A 10711-nucleotide genomic window follows, 5' to 3' on the forward strand; every position below is an offset into this window, starting at 1 on the left:
GAGAGCCAAGGAAGAGCCACACCACTGCTCTAAAGTTATTCTTGCGTTATTATTATACTGGATGTGAGCTAGCTCTGGGCCCAGCAGAGTCTGGTGCAAATGTTGATGTGACCTGCCCAACCTCTTTTTTGGTAAGAATTTGAGGATAGATGTGTCTTTGGTAAGGAAAGCTGCCTTTCAGCAGGCAGGCATGTGCAGGAGGATGTAAAACACATTGTGTCTCTGGGGATATGGTTTCTCCAGAATAAATGTTTTCACTGTTAAATTTGCATCTTCTTTCCAGTTAGATTTCTCTGAGTTGTACTTAGCTTGGAGTTCTTTTATCCTATTTATTGGCTGAGATTGCTGCTTTTGCTGCCACGTCCCCATGTCACGTTGCTTCCCCTCTGGCACAGCTAGTTCACATTATATTTTTCTGTTTTGTCATCTTTGCTTTTGAGCCAACAGAGGAGGAATTGTAGCTTTGGGCGTCCCCTTCCCCATGCTGCTGGCACAGGAGCAGTGGCAGCAGGGAGAGGGGAGCGTTTCACACCCACCAGCTCCCTGCAGCAGCTTAGAGGCGGAGGAGGGACACGTCCGGGCTGGTTAGGCCAGGTACAGAGGAGGTTGGCAGGCTCTGGGAACGGCATAGATGTGAGATGCTGCATTCCTGGCAGGAAAGCATTTGCTCTGTGAAAGGCTGGCTTGTACCTTTGGCTCTGGATAACTTGGCACATGTCCATACGCCTTCTGGGGCACAGGGGAGCCAGCAGATGGATCCTTTCAGGCTGGTACCTGAGCTCAGGTACCCTAAAATTCCTGTTCCCCTTGCACTTAAGCACTATCAGTAACAGAGTATCTTGTATGATTGTGCAGTGAAGCCCACAAATAGCCCAGGACAAGAACTGCTTGTGGGGCTGGAGTGAAAGCCCCTTCCTCGCCCAACCACATCTCAGGTCCCAGAGGGACACATCACTGTCAAAGCAAGAAGGTGCATCCAAGCACACGGGTTACCTAACACTGGTCGCTGAACGGAGGGTTAAAGAATACTAATGAGGATAGAATAAGCAGGTTCTGCCTTCCATTCCCAGGAGACTGTATGATGAAGGTGGGGGAGACAAGGTTGGGGCTGGATGGGAGCCTGTCAGGTTCTCATCATGAGCAAATCACAGACACATGTGCTCTCATGGCTGAGCACAATCCAAGACATCAGCAACATGGCATGTGCTGCAGGAAGTAATTACTTAAGGTCTTAATTACCTTATTAAACTAAGCTTTTGGTAAAATGCTGTCATATGCCAAGGTTTTAAGCCGTGCATGTTAAACCTGCCCAATACTGTCAGTTTGATTTGATTCAGGCCCCTGGCTATCTTGGCGCTAAACTGCTTGAGCAGCCTGGTTAGGTTCAGAGAGTGATGTTCTCATGAAAAGTCCTCCAGAAACCTCCCTGCTCTTAAAACTGCTGCTCCTAAGGAATGACAACTGTTGAATGTGGAAAGAGTGAAGGGTCTTTTAGCCTAGAAAGTCCTTGGGAACATCTCTAGGAGCTGTAGCTGCAGGCATCACAAGCACAATGATGTCCTGTTTTCTCTTTTTTGCTGCTATTGTTTTTGAGAAGTCCTTTTCACAGAAACACAGAATAATCCCAATATCACAATGTAAACCAGAGGATTTGTGGAACTGAATCGTTAAGGAAAAATATATATATATGCAAGCTACTACAAAATACATGATCAAAATCGCAAAAAGGGTCAGTGCAGTTACGACTACCTGCAAATCAGTGTAACTGTCAAGGCAAAAAATGGAACTGAGGTCTGCAGACACACATGGACCCAGTGCAGTCTTTGGCCTCTGGCCTAAATCGGTCCATGTGATGTGCATGAAGTGACTACTGTTCTGAAGTCCTCTGGTTAGCATCTTCCAGCTTTGCCAGTAATCCTATAGGTTAAAGGGAATTGCAAATCTTTGGAGCTGCAGATGCTGTAGCACCATCATTTTAGCTCTTCATCTGGAGCTACTGAGTGGGAATCCCTTGCAGGGCAGGACTGCACACATTGAAATGGGAATGTCTGCTAACTTCCTTCCACTTAGCTGGAGAACTAGAGCTTTAACTTCAAGTGAACGTTTCACTGTAAGCTTTTGGGTAGCTGTGCTTTCATGGAAAAACACTGTTTTGCTGTTCTAAAGATAATTTTCAATTTTAGTGATTTTTTTAAAAAAAATAATCGAAACATTTAATTGCTTTAATCTTACAGTCAAAAAAAAAAGTAAGAAAGATGAGAATTTGAGACCAAATGTGTAGGAGTCTAAATGTCTTGACTTCAGCAAGGCTTTTGACACTATCTCCCATAATATCCTCTTAGATAAGCTCAGGAAGTGTGGGTTAGGTGAGTGGACAGTGAGGTGGATTGAGAACTGGCTGAAAGGCAGAGCTCAGAGGGTTGTCATCAGTGGTGCGGAGTCTAGTTGGAGGCCTGTGACTAGTGGAGTCCCCCAGGGCTCAGTACTGGGCACTGAGAAGGACCTGGAAGTGCTGGTGGACAACAAGTTTATGAGCCAGCAATGTTTCCTTGTGGTCAAGAAGGTATCCTGGGGTGCATTAGGAAGATTGTTGCCAGCAGGTCGAGGGAGGTGATCCTGCCCCTCTACTCAGCCCTGGGGAGGCCTCATCTCAAGTCCTGTGTCCAGTTCTGGGCTTCCCAGTACACAAGACATGGAGCTACTGGAGAGAGTCCAGCGTAGGGCTACAAGGATGATCAGAGGGCTGGAGCATCTGCCCTATGAGGAACGGCTGCGAGAGCTGGGCCTGTTCAGCCTGGGGAAGAGACGACTGAGGCAATGGCTATAAGAACCTGAAGCGGGGGGGTGTCAAGGGGATGGGGTCCCATGCGATAGGACAAGAGGCAATGGGCACATACTGAACCACAGGAAGTTCTGACTGAATGTGAGGAGGAATTTCTTTACTGTGAGAGTGACTGGCACAGGTTGCCCAGAGAGGTTGTGGAGTCTCCTTCTCTGGAGATCTTCAAAACCTGCCTGGATGTGATCCTGTGCAATGTGACCCTGCTTGAGCAGGGGGCCTGGATTAGATGATCTCCAGAGGTCCCTTCAAACCTCAATCATTCTGTGAAGAAAAAAAGAGAGAGAATGAAAGAGAAACAAATAGAAGGAAAGAAGAAAAAGAAAGAAAGAAAAGAGAAAGTGAAAAGAAAGAAAAGAAAAATAAAGAGGAAGGAAGGAAGGAAAAAAAAAAGAAAAAGTGAACTAAAACTGCATTTGTACTGGCAAAAAGAGGAACTAAAAACAACAGGAACAACATTGTAGCTGGTCTGTAAAGACCCTTTAGGACATTGCCTTGATGGAAAAAACCCATCATTGACATTGTTTCATGCCAAATGTCTCTTCATGACTCTCTGGCAACACTCCTGAAGAGTGAAAAATTTCCTTTGGATGTAGGGCCAGCTGGATGCCAAGAGAAAGCAGCATCTTCCTCTCACCTGCTTGCCAGGCTGTCCTGCAGCGAGCAAATCAGGTGCCACACAGGGGAACTCTTTCCCACCTCGGCACCCTTCAACTTGGCAGGAGAGGAGCCAGAGGGCAGACAGGAGATACACCTACTGCCTTGTAGGAAAAAAAGCACCAGCACCCGGAAAAAAGCTTCCTAATTTCTTTGTTCCTCTTGCATGACACATTTGGAAGTATGATCAGAAGGCAAACACCCTAAGGAAAAATGAAGTAATGATAAAATCAGGTCTGGGTCTCCATTTGTGCCAGTCAATGAATTCTCTTGCTCACCATTGCAGAGCACAACATGGTAAAGTGATACAGAAAAGACCAAGCCACCAAACCAAGGTGGTTGCTCCAGAGTTCCACCAGCTATGTGGCATGTCTAAAGACATCCTCCTCTTTTCCTCCAAGCCGTACCTCATTCAATCCCAATACTGCTGAGTGCTCTGTCACCGAGTAGCTCTTCAGCAGTTTGATTTCCACTTATTCTTTGATAAGGACATTTGTTTCTTTTTGGTACTATTCAACCCCTGTGCTGAAGAGAAGACATTATGCATTTGCTCAAGGCATCACTGTGAGCTGTGCTCTCCTGTGAGGGCTTTGCAAACATTCATTCAACCTGATGCTGGGAAAAGAAGGCGAATAGGTGGCATTTCTTGTAAGGCACCAAGGCGAAAGAAGGCCACATTTTGGCTACTCTGGGTAGATCAGGGGGCTTCCTAAGGCCTGTTTCTTCAGTGTGTTTACAAGCCCTTGCACATAACCAAAGCCCAGCTATCTGGGGAGTATGGTTCTGTGTGAACTTTGAGCTGCAAATAAACATCTCAAATGTTTGGTGTGCCAAAGACTCACAAATTGTTGGAAATTTCTAGTAATTTGTGTTTGTGAAGAAATTACAATCATCTCAAGTAGGTGCAGGATGTGACATATTGCCTCACTTTTGGGGCTTTTAGCACAATGGGCTCCGCTCCTCTCTTCTCTTCCCCAAACCAGATGTGTACTTTCCAGGAGGCTCAGCAACACAAAGCCTGCAAGGTGACACTCTGTGGTAGCAGTGTGCTAGATTTTATGGCTGTGCACTTTCTAGCTCACTGTTGTAGGGTTTCGTTGCTTGAGTTTTGGTTTTAAACTCCACACATTGCCTATGCAATCCTTTAATAATGCTGTAAAGACTTTGGGAAGCCACCAGACTTTGAGTTACCATATGGCAACAAGATCATAAATATGTCACTAATAGCAAAATTAGCACTGGTTTCCCAGGGCACATCACAAGACCTAAGACATTTTGCAGGCAATGATAGTTCCAAGTCATGTAACTTAACACACACTCTGAAGCACTCATCACGAAAGTGGCATTGGCAAAAAAGAAAAAAAAAAAAAAAAAAAAAAAAACAGCCAAGATGATGGACTTGACTTTGGGAAAAGCTCACCCTGAAGAGCAGGAACAAGTAGCAGGGAGGTGGGAGGGAGAACCTGGGCAGTTGTAGGTGCAGGTGGGTGTCCCCATCTCAGACTACTGCAGGCAGAGAAGGAAACCTTGGTGCCTGTGGGCAGCTGGTGTCTGTGGCAGCAGGTGAGGCTCATTCTGGGCTTTTTGCCCAAGAACAGCTCCCTCTCCTCCCCTATGCCACTGGGCAGCCAAGGCTTCACACAGGCTTTTTCTCTTCCTTCCTATTTGCTTCTGGCACCATCTCAAAAAGCTGGGCCGGACAGTGGATGTTACCTGTCAGGGCTGAGACCATCTGCTGGGTCACGTGCACACAGCATGTGTCTCAGCCCAGCATGGAGCCACTACTGAGACAGCGGTCAAAGCAGCCCCTTCGTACGACTGAAGGCTACACAGGAACTGGTAATCAGTTTGTGAGCTATGGTATGCAAGGTGGGGGGGGAAGAAAAAAAAGAATTAAAATTAAGCAGGTTTTGAAATTAAAAAAGTCCAAAAGTTAATTTTTGATTTTTGTATGAATGAACATGCAGTTTCCCAGAATATCCTTGGTTGAGTAACAGCACGAGCTTGTGCTGGAGTAGCAACAGCTGTCTGGGATATAAATTAAGGAATTGAGGCTCAATAAAAACATAACTGCAAGGCAATTAGACCCCTCCCAACACTTCCCAGGGAGAACCTGGAAACCTGAGACCGTATGGGCTTGTCCTCCAATTCATTCTGACAAGTTGAAATAAACACAACTGCGTCCTGCTCAGCAGAGAGCGTGAAATTTCCTCCACAGAACAATTAAACCGCGTTGCTAACAAAGCCTCCCCATGAATTTGTGCCTGCTGCTGGGTCTTCCCCCCAGAGGCAAGGACAGAAGGGAACGTTCTCAGGGCGATGGTGGGTCTGCGTGTGTGCATTTGGGAGACTCCCCTCTGCTCCGGGTTTGTATGTAAACCAACCGCTTCCCTCCGTGGCTCCCCACCACCACCCCCCACAGACGCTTTCAGTGCTCCACGGAAGCACTCTGGAGAAAGAAATAGGTTTTATCACAACAGCTGCTATAATCGATGGACCCTGGAGCAGGATGTTGGCTTGGCTGGTCAAGACGCATAAGGTGGGAGCACGGGCAGAGCACACGCACACAAACGCACCAAATACCAGCAAGTCAGCAGAAAAGGCGATAAGACGAACAGCAGTAGGAGAGAGATTTAGGAAGAGAAAAGCTCAGAGGAAAAAGAGCAAAGGAAGAAGATGAGAGAGGGAGGTGCAGAGGGTGAGCAGTCATCAAGCACAGGGCGAGGGGAGGCCAGCTGGAAACCACCTCCCAGAGCAAGGCGTTTCCCTATATCCCAAGCCCAATGAGAGACAAATCATTTACAGCATGTTTGGAGTCCCCAGTTCAGTAGAAAGGGGTCTCATGGACATTCAGGTTCTCTAGATGTCCAGAGTACTGCTCTTGCCTGTGAAACCTCCGGGAGGGTCTTTGCCCTTCTCTTCAGATGTCACAGAACTGATCAAGACAGAGGCATTGGCTGAACCCTGTTGCCCCCAGATGGCACAGACCTCCTCAGCACATGAGAGAGGGCAAGTCCGCCAAGCACTGGATCCCATTTGGACTCCTTCCACCCAGTTCTTGCAGCACCCCTTGCTGTCGCTGGTTTTGTTCTTGCCACCCCCATGACGTTCAAAGGACCAGGCTGGGGTTGCTTGGCCCTTGTGTGTATTAAAGAACAAAAACTGGCCATACCCAGTTGATTTGGGAACAGTGGTTTCCAACCTTTTTGCAATACACATCTCTCTGTAGATTCTGAGGGGATGGTGTAGGCTGCTGCATATCAAATTTTTATTATTATTATATATCTATAACCCTGCATAGTGACCTGCTGTTGTCCTCCAAGGAACAGTGCTACAGAAGCCTTGTGCTCTACAGCTCCCAGAACAACAACCAGTGCTCTACCAACTCTGTCTGCATCTTCCCATGAGGAGATAACTGTCCCACAGCGAAGCAGCAGTCCCTCCAGCACATCCTCCAGCTCTTCTGCTTCCTCTTCAGTTGCTGCATTTACCTCACCATACCTGTCTGCTCCTCAAGCCTCCGGGCCAGGCAGCTGACACCTCATGATCCCATGGGAAGGATTTCTTGCTCATATGATCTGTATGAATCTTCAGCACTTCAGCACAGTGTTCAGGAGCCACTCCAACTGCAAAACAGCCAGTTATAGCCAAATGTAAGAATTTGCTTTCACATTTTCTCTTTAAAAATAAGTCCAGGCATCTATATACAACCTTGTTACTTTAGTCATCTGAGGAAAAAAAAAATAAACAGGCATCAATTGGGAGAAGTCAAACACTCAAATAACTTAGGAAGTAAACTCTGTATCGAGTTCACAACCTGGCCAATGTGGAGTCCGCTGCTGCTTTGTGTTCAACCCCCACCTCCCTTTCTATCCCAGATCAGAAAGGACACAAGATCAGGGGCTATACCCAGCTGTGGGGAAGAGTCCCGTGGGATGGAGTCCAACTGAGCAGTCAGGGTTGAATTTTCCATGAACACTTTCGACAGCAAGGAGATGATACCAAGAACTCAGCTTGTAGCCTAGCACCTAAAAGGTCCCTACAGTGCTTGGGGTGGAGCCCAACCACGATACCTGCAATGTCAAGACAACACTCCCCAGGTGCCATCTGCTACTTTTCACCTTCACTACACACGCGCCAGCAGCCTGTGCACGCTCAGTAACTTCTGGAGAAATTGCTGCTTGTGGTCCCCTTTCTGCACTGGCTGGCAAAGGGAGCTAAGGAGTAGGAAGGCTGGAAATGGGTGGGCCTGTTGCTAGAAGCTGGGAAGTACATGGGCAAGTTCAGTGCATGCTTCGACCTGCCCTCTTTGCAGGTTTCCTTCCTACCTGCCAGCGGCTGTAGTGGTTGCTGCAGACGTGCAGCTATAAGCGGTGTGAGCAGTTAGTTTACAGCCATCACCAAGTGCACAGAATGCAAAATGCCTGGCACCGGTATTTTGCTAAACTAAACAGTGTTACGGCTCTTGTTCTCTAAGAATGCCCTGCCAGGAAAATAGCCTTGAGGAGAAATCCTGGAGTAGGGAGAGGAGGAGAAGTGAAGCTAGTATAAAAATGGGAGTCACAAATAAAGACTGCAGAGATAAGTCCTCTCAAGCTGGGACATGTTTAAAAATGGTATTTTCAATATTCACTGCCCTTGGCACATTCTCATCCACCTCAACTAAACTGTGTTGCATGTCATCTGCCACTTTTGAGGAGAAAAACGTGAAGAGATTGAAAATGGATCCATAGCTAAGACTTGCAGCACAAATCAAAAGATGATTTTTGGCATCTTTGGGTATAGCCCCGGTGGTCACGGTGCCTTAGAGCCTCACCATTCCCGCAAAGCGAAGCTCAGGCCCACTGCACCCCTGTTTAGGTTAGCTTGTGCCTTTGCTCTGACAATTCAACCTTTACCATTCCTTCAAGACCTGTGCTGGGAAGCAGACACTGCTGTGAGGCGTGTGGGAGGGTTTTCTTGCTGGAACTTGCTATTCTTCATCTTTCCCCATTCACTGGGCTGACTCCACAGACTGCTGGTCAAGGCACTCACTATGAGAGGGAAGATGCGATTACAGCTCCGGCTGCAAGGACTGCAGGTGTTTTGGATGCAGCATCTGCTTGGTATGAAATGCCTTACAGCAGCCACGAGGTCTCAGGAGGTGGCAGCAGTGATTGCTCCCTCAGCACATCCTCCAGCTCTTCTGCTTCCTCCTCAGTTGCTGCATTTACCTCACCATACCTGTCTGCTCCTCAAGCCTCCGGGTCAGGCAGCTGACACCTCATGATCCCATGGGAAGGATTTCTTGCTCACTTCTGCCACCAGAAAAGTCAGAATCAGCTCAGCTAGATGTGTCAGCCCCCTTGCCCAGACAGGACCTCGAGGATAGGAAAGAAAGGCTGGCGTTGTTGTTCTTCTGCCTCCTCTGTCTGCAAAAAGGTGGAAGCCATAGGATGAACTTCTCTTGACACAGCTCCTCATTTTTTGTGAGCTTTTCATGCAATAAGAAAAAAACCCCTCCCTTCTGATGGAAATTTCTTGGTATACTTGGATTGAAAAAAATCTTTGAGTGATGTGCAAAAACTGACAGAAATTAAAGCATTTTGTACTCCAGAAATGCCCAGCTATCTCCCTGAATTCTCACGTGACAGTCTGCATCATTCTTTAGGTCTTGTTTATGCCTAGTCTCTTGCAGCTGCCAGATTCTGGTAATCTGGGTGAATATATTTAAGTAGGCAGTGGGTTCCTGTTGTTAAAGCTGAGTTTTGGAGAAGCAGGGCAGTGAAGGATGGCAAAGCTGGCAGAGGTGCCAGCCCGTACCCTCTTCCTTGCTGTGAAAGTCCTCAATCATAAGAAAAAGGGGAAGGAAACAACATGAAATATTTACAAAAACCTGGTTACCTTGGTGTTACTAAGCTGTGGGCAGGTGGCGTCTCCATTAATTATTGCTCTTCCTCTTCTGGTCCCCTTCCAGCTGCCAGCAGGGTTATTCAAAGGAGAAGAGGGAGTTTGGACCGGAAAGGTGATCAAACCCTGCAGTGGGCTCCCCCTGCAGTCACCTGAGTTTCATGTCTAAATCAGGTCCACCACAAAAGCAGCTTTCCTCTGACAAATCCCACCACAACCAATCCTTCCTGTCATCCTGCAGCAGGCCCAGAGATACCTGAAACCTCTTGCTGCTTCATGCCTTGGACTGTGAAAGTTTGTACCACCTCCACTTTACCGACAGAGCTCTGCAGCCATATCCCCGGAGCAGGGATCTGCACGTGAGATAGCACCAGTCTCCTCAGGTGAGGCTTGTCTGAAAGAAAAAAGGAAAAAAAGGAAAAAAAAAAAAAAAAAGAAAAAGAAAAAAGAGAGAGAGAGATTGGAAATCACTTCTTAAAAGTAATCACAGGCCAATTAAACAGACTGTTTACTAGTAATAGCCTCACTGAAAACGCTTTCTTCATTCACAGAAATCATCTCCCTTGTTAACTAGATGACGTCCCACAGCGACACAGCAAGGATCGCTGGAGATGCTGCCCTGCCTTGCCTGGAAAGATTGTTTTCCCTAAAAGCCTAGTGCTGGAAAAGGAGAAGAATTTCCATCAGTTCCCTACCTTTGGGGCTTAGGCTTTGGAAACCTGGTTCCGCTGTTGTCGAAGAACCCCCTCCTGACTGGGAGTGGTGGGAACAGGACCAAGACAGTATTTCCCAGGGAGACCCCTTACATAGAGGGCTAATTTGCACTCACTCCTCAAGAACCCTTTGGATGGTAGATCCTGCTCACATATCCTGTGAATAAGAGCTTGTAGATCCTCACTATCCCAGGACATGGTCCCCACTGCCTTCCTGCACCCATGAGCATGGGGCTTTGCTGAGAAGGAGCCAAGAAGTCTTGCTGAACCTGGTGTGGTAGATATACCTATCCCGCATGGCATGTGCAGCGATCATACCAAATGTGCCAATGCAGAAAGAATTGCTCGGCCAGTCATCAGATCAATCACCTTATATGACTACAGCGATAACCTCAACTCAGACACAAACAGGGGTCCACAGATAATTTCTTTGGGCTCTCCTGACTGGCAGCGAGCTGTGGTGCAAGACCTCCCCTTGAGGTGGGATGCCCTCAAGGATACTTCTTGAGATTGCGAGACCCTCGCACTTGATTAGGAGGTCGAGGTGAGTGACAAAACCAGTAACACTAGCAATTCTCCTTAGTATTTTTTTCCTTCTCCTCTTTCCCTTTTT

Source organism: Rhea pennata, chromosome 1 (genome assembly GCF_028389875.1).
Source record: "Rhea pennata isolate bPtePen1 chromosome 1, bPtePen1.pri, whole genome shotgun sequence".
Lineage (NCBI taxonomy): Eukaryota > Metazoa > Chordata > Aves > Rheiformes > Rheidae > Rhea > Rhea pennata.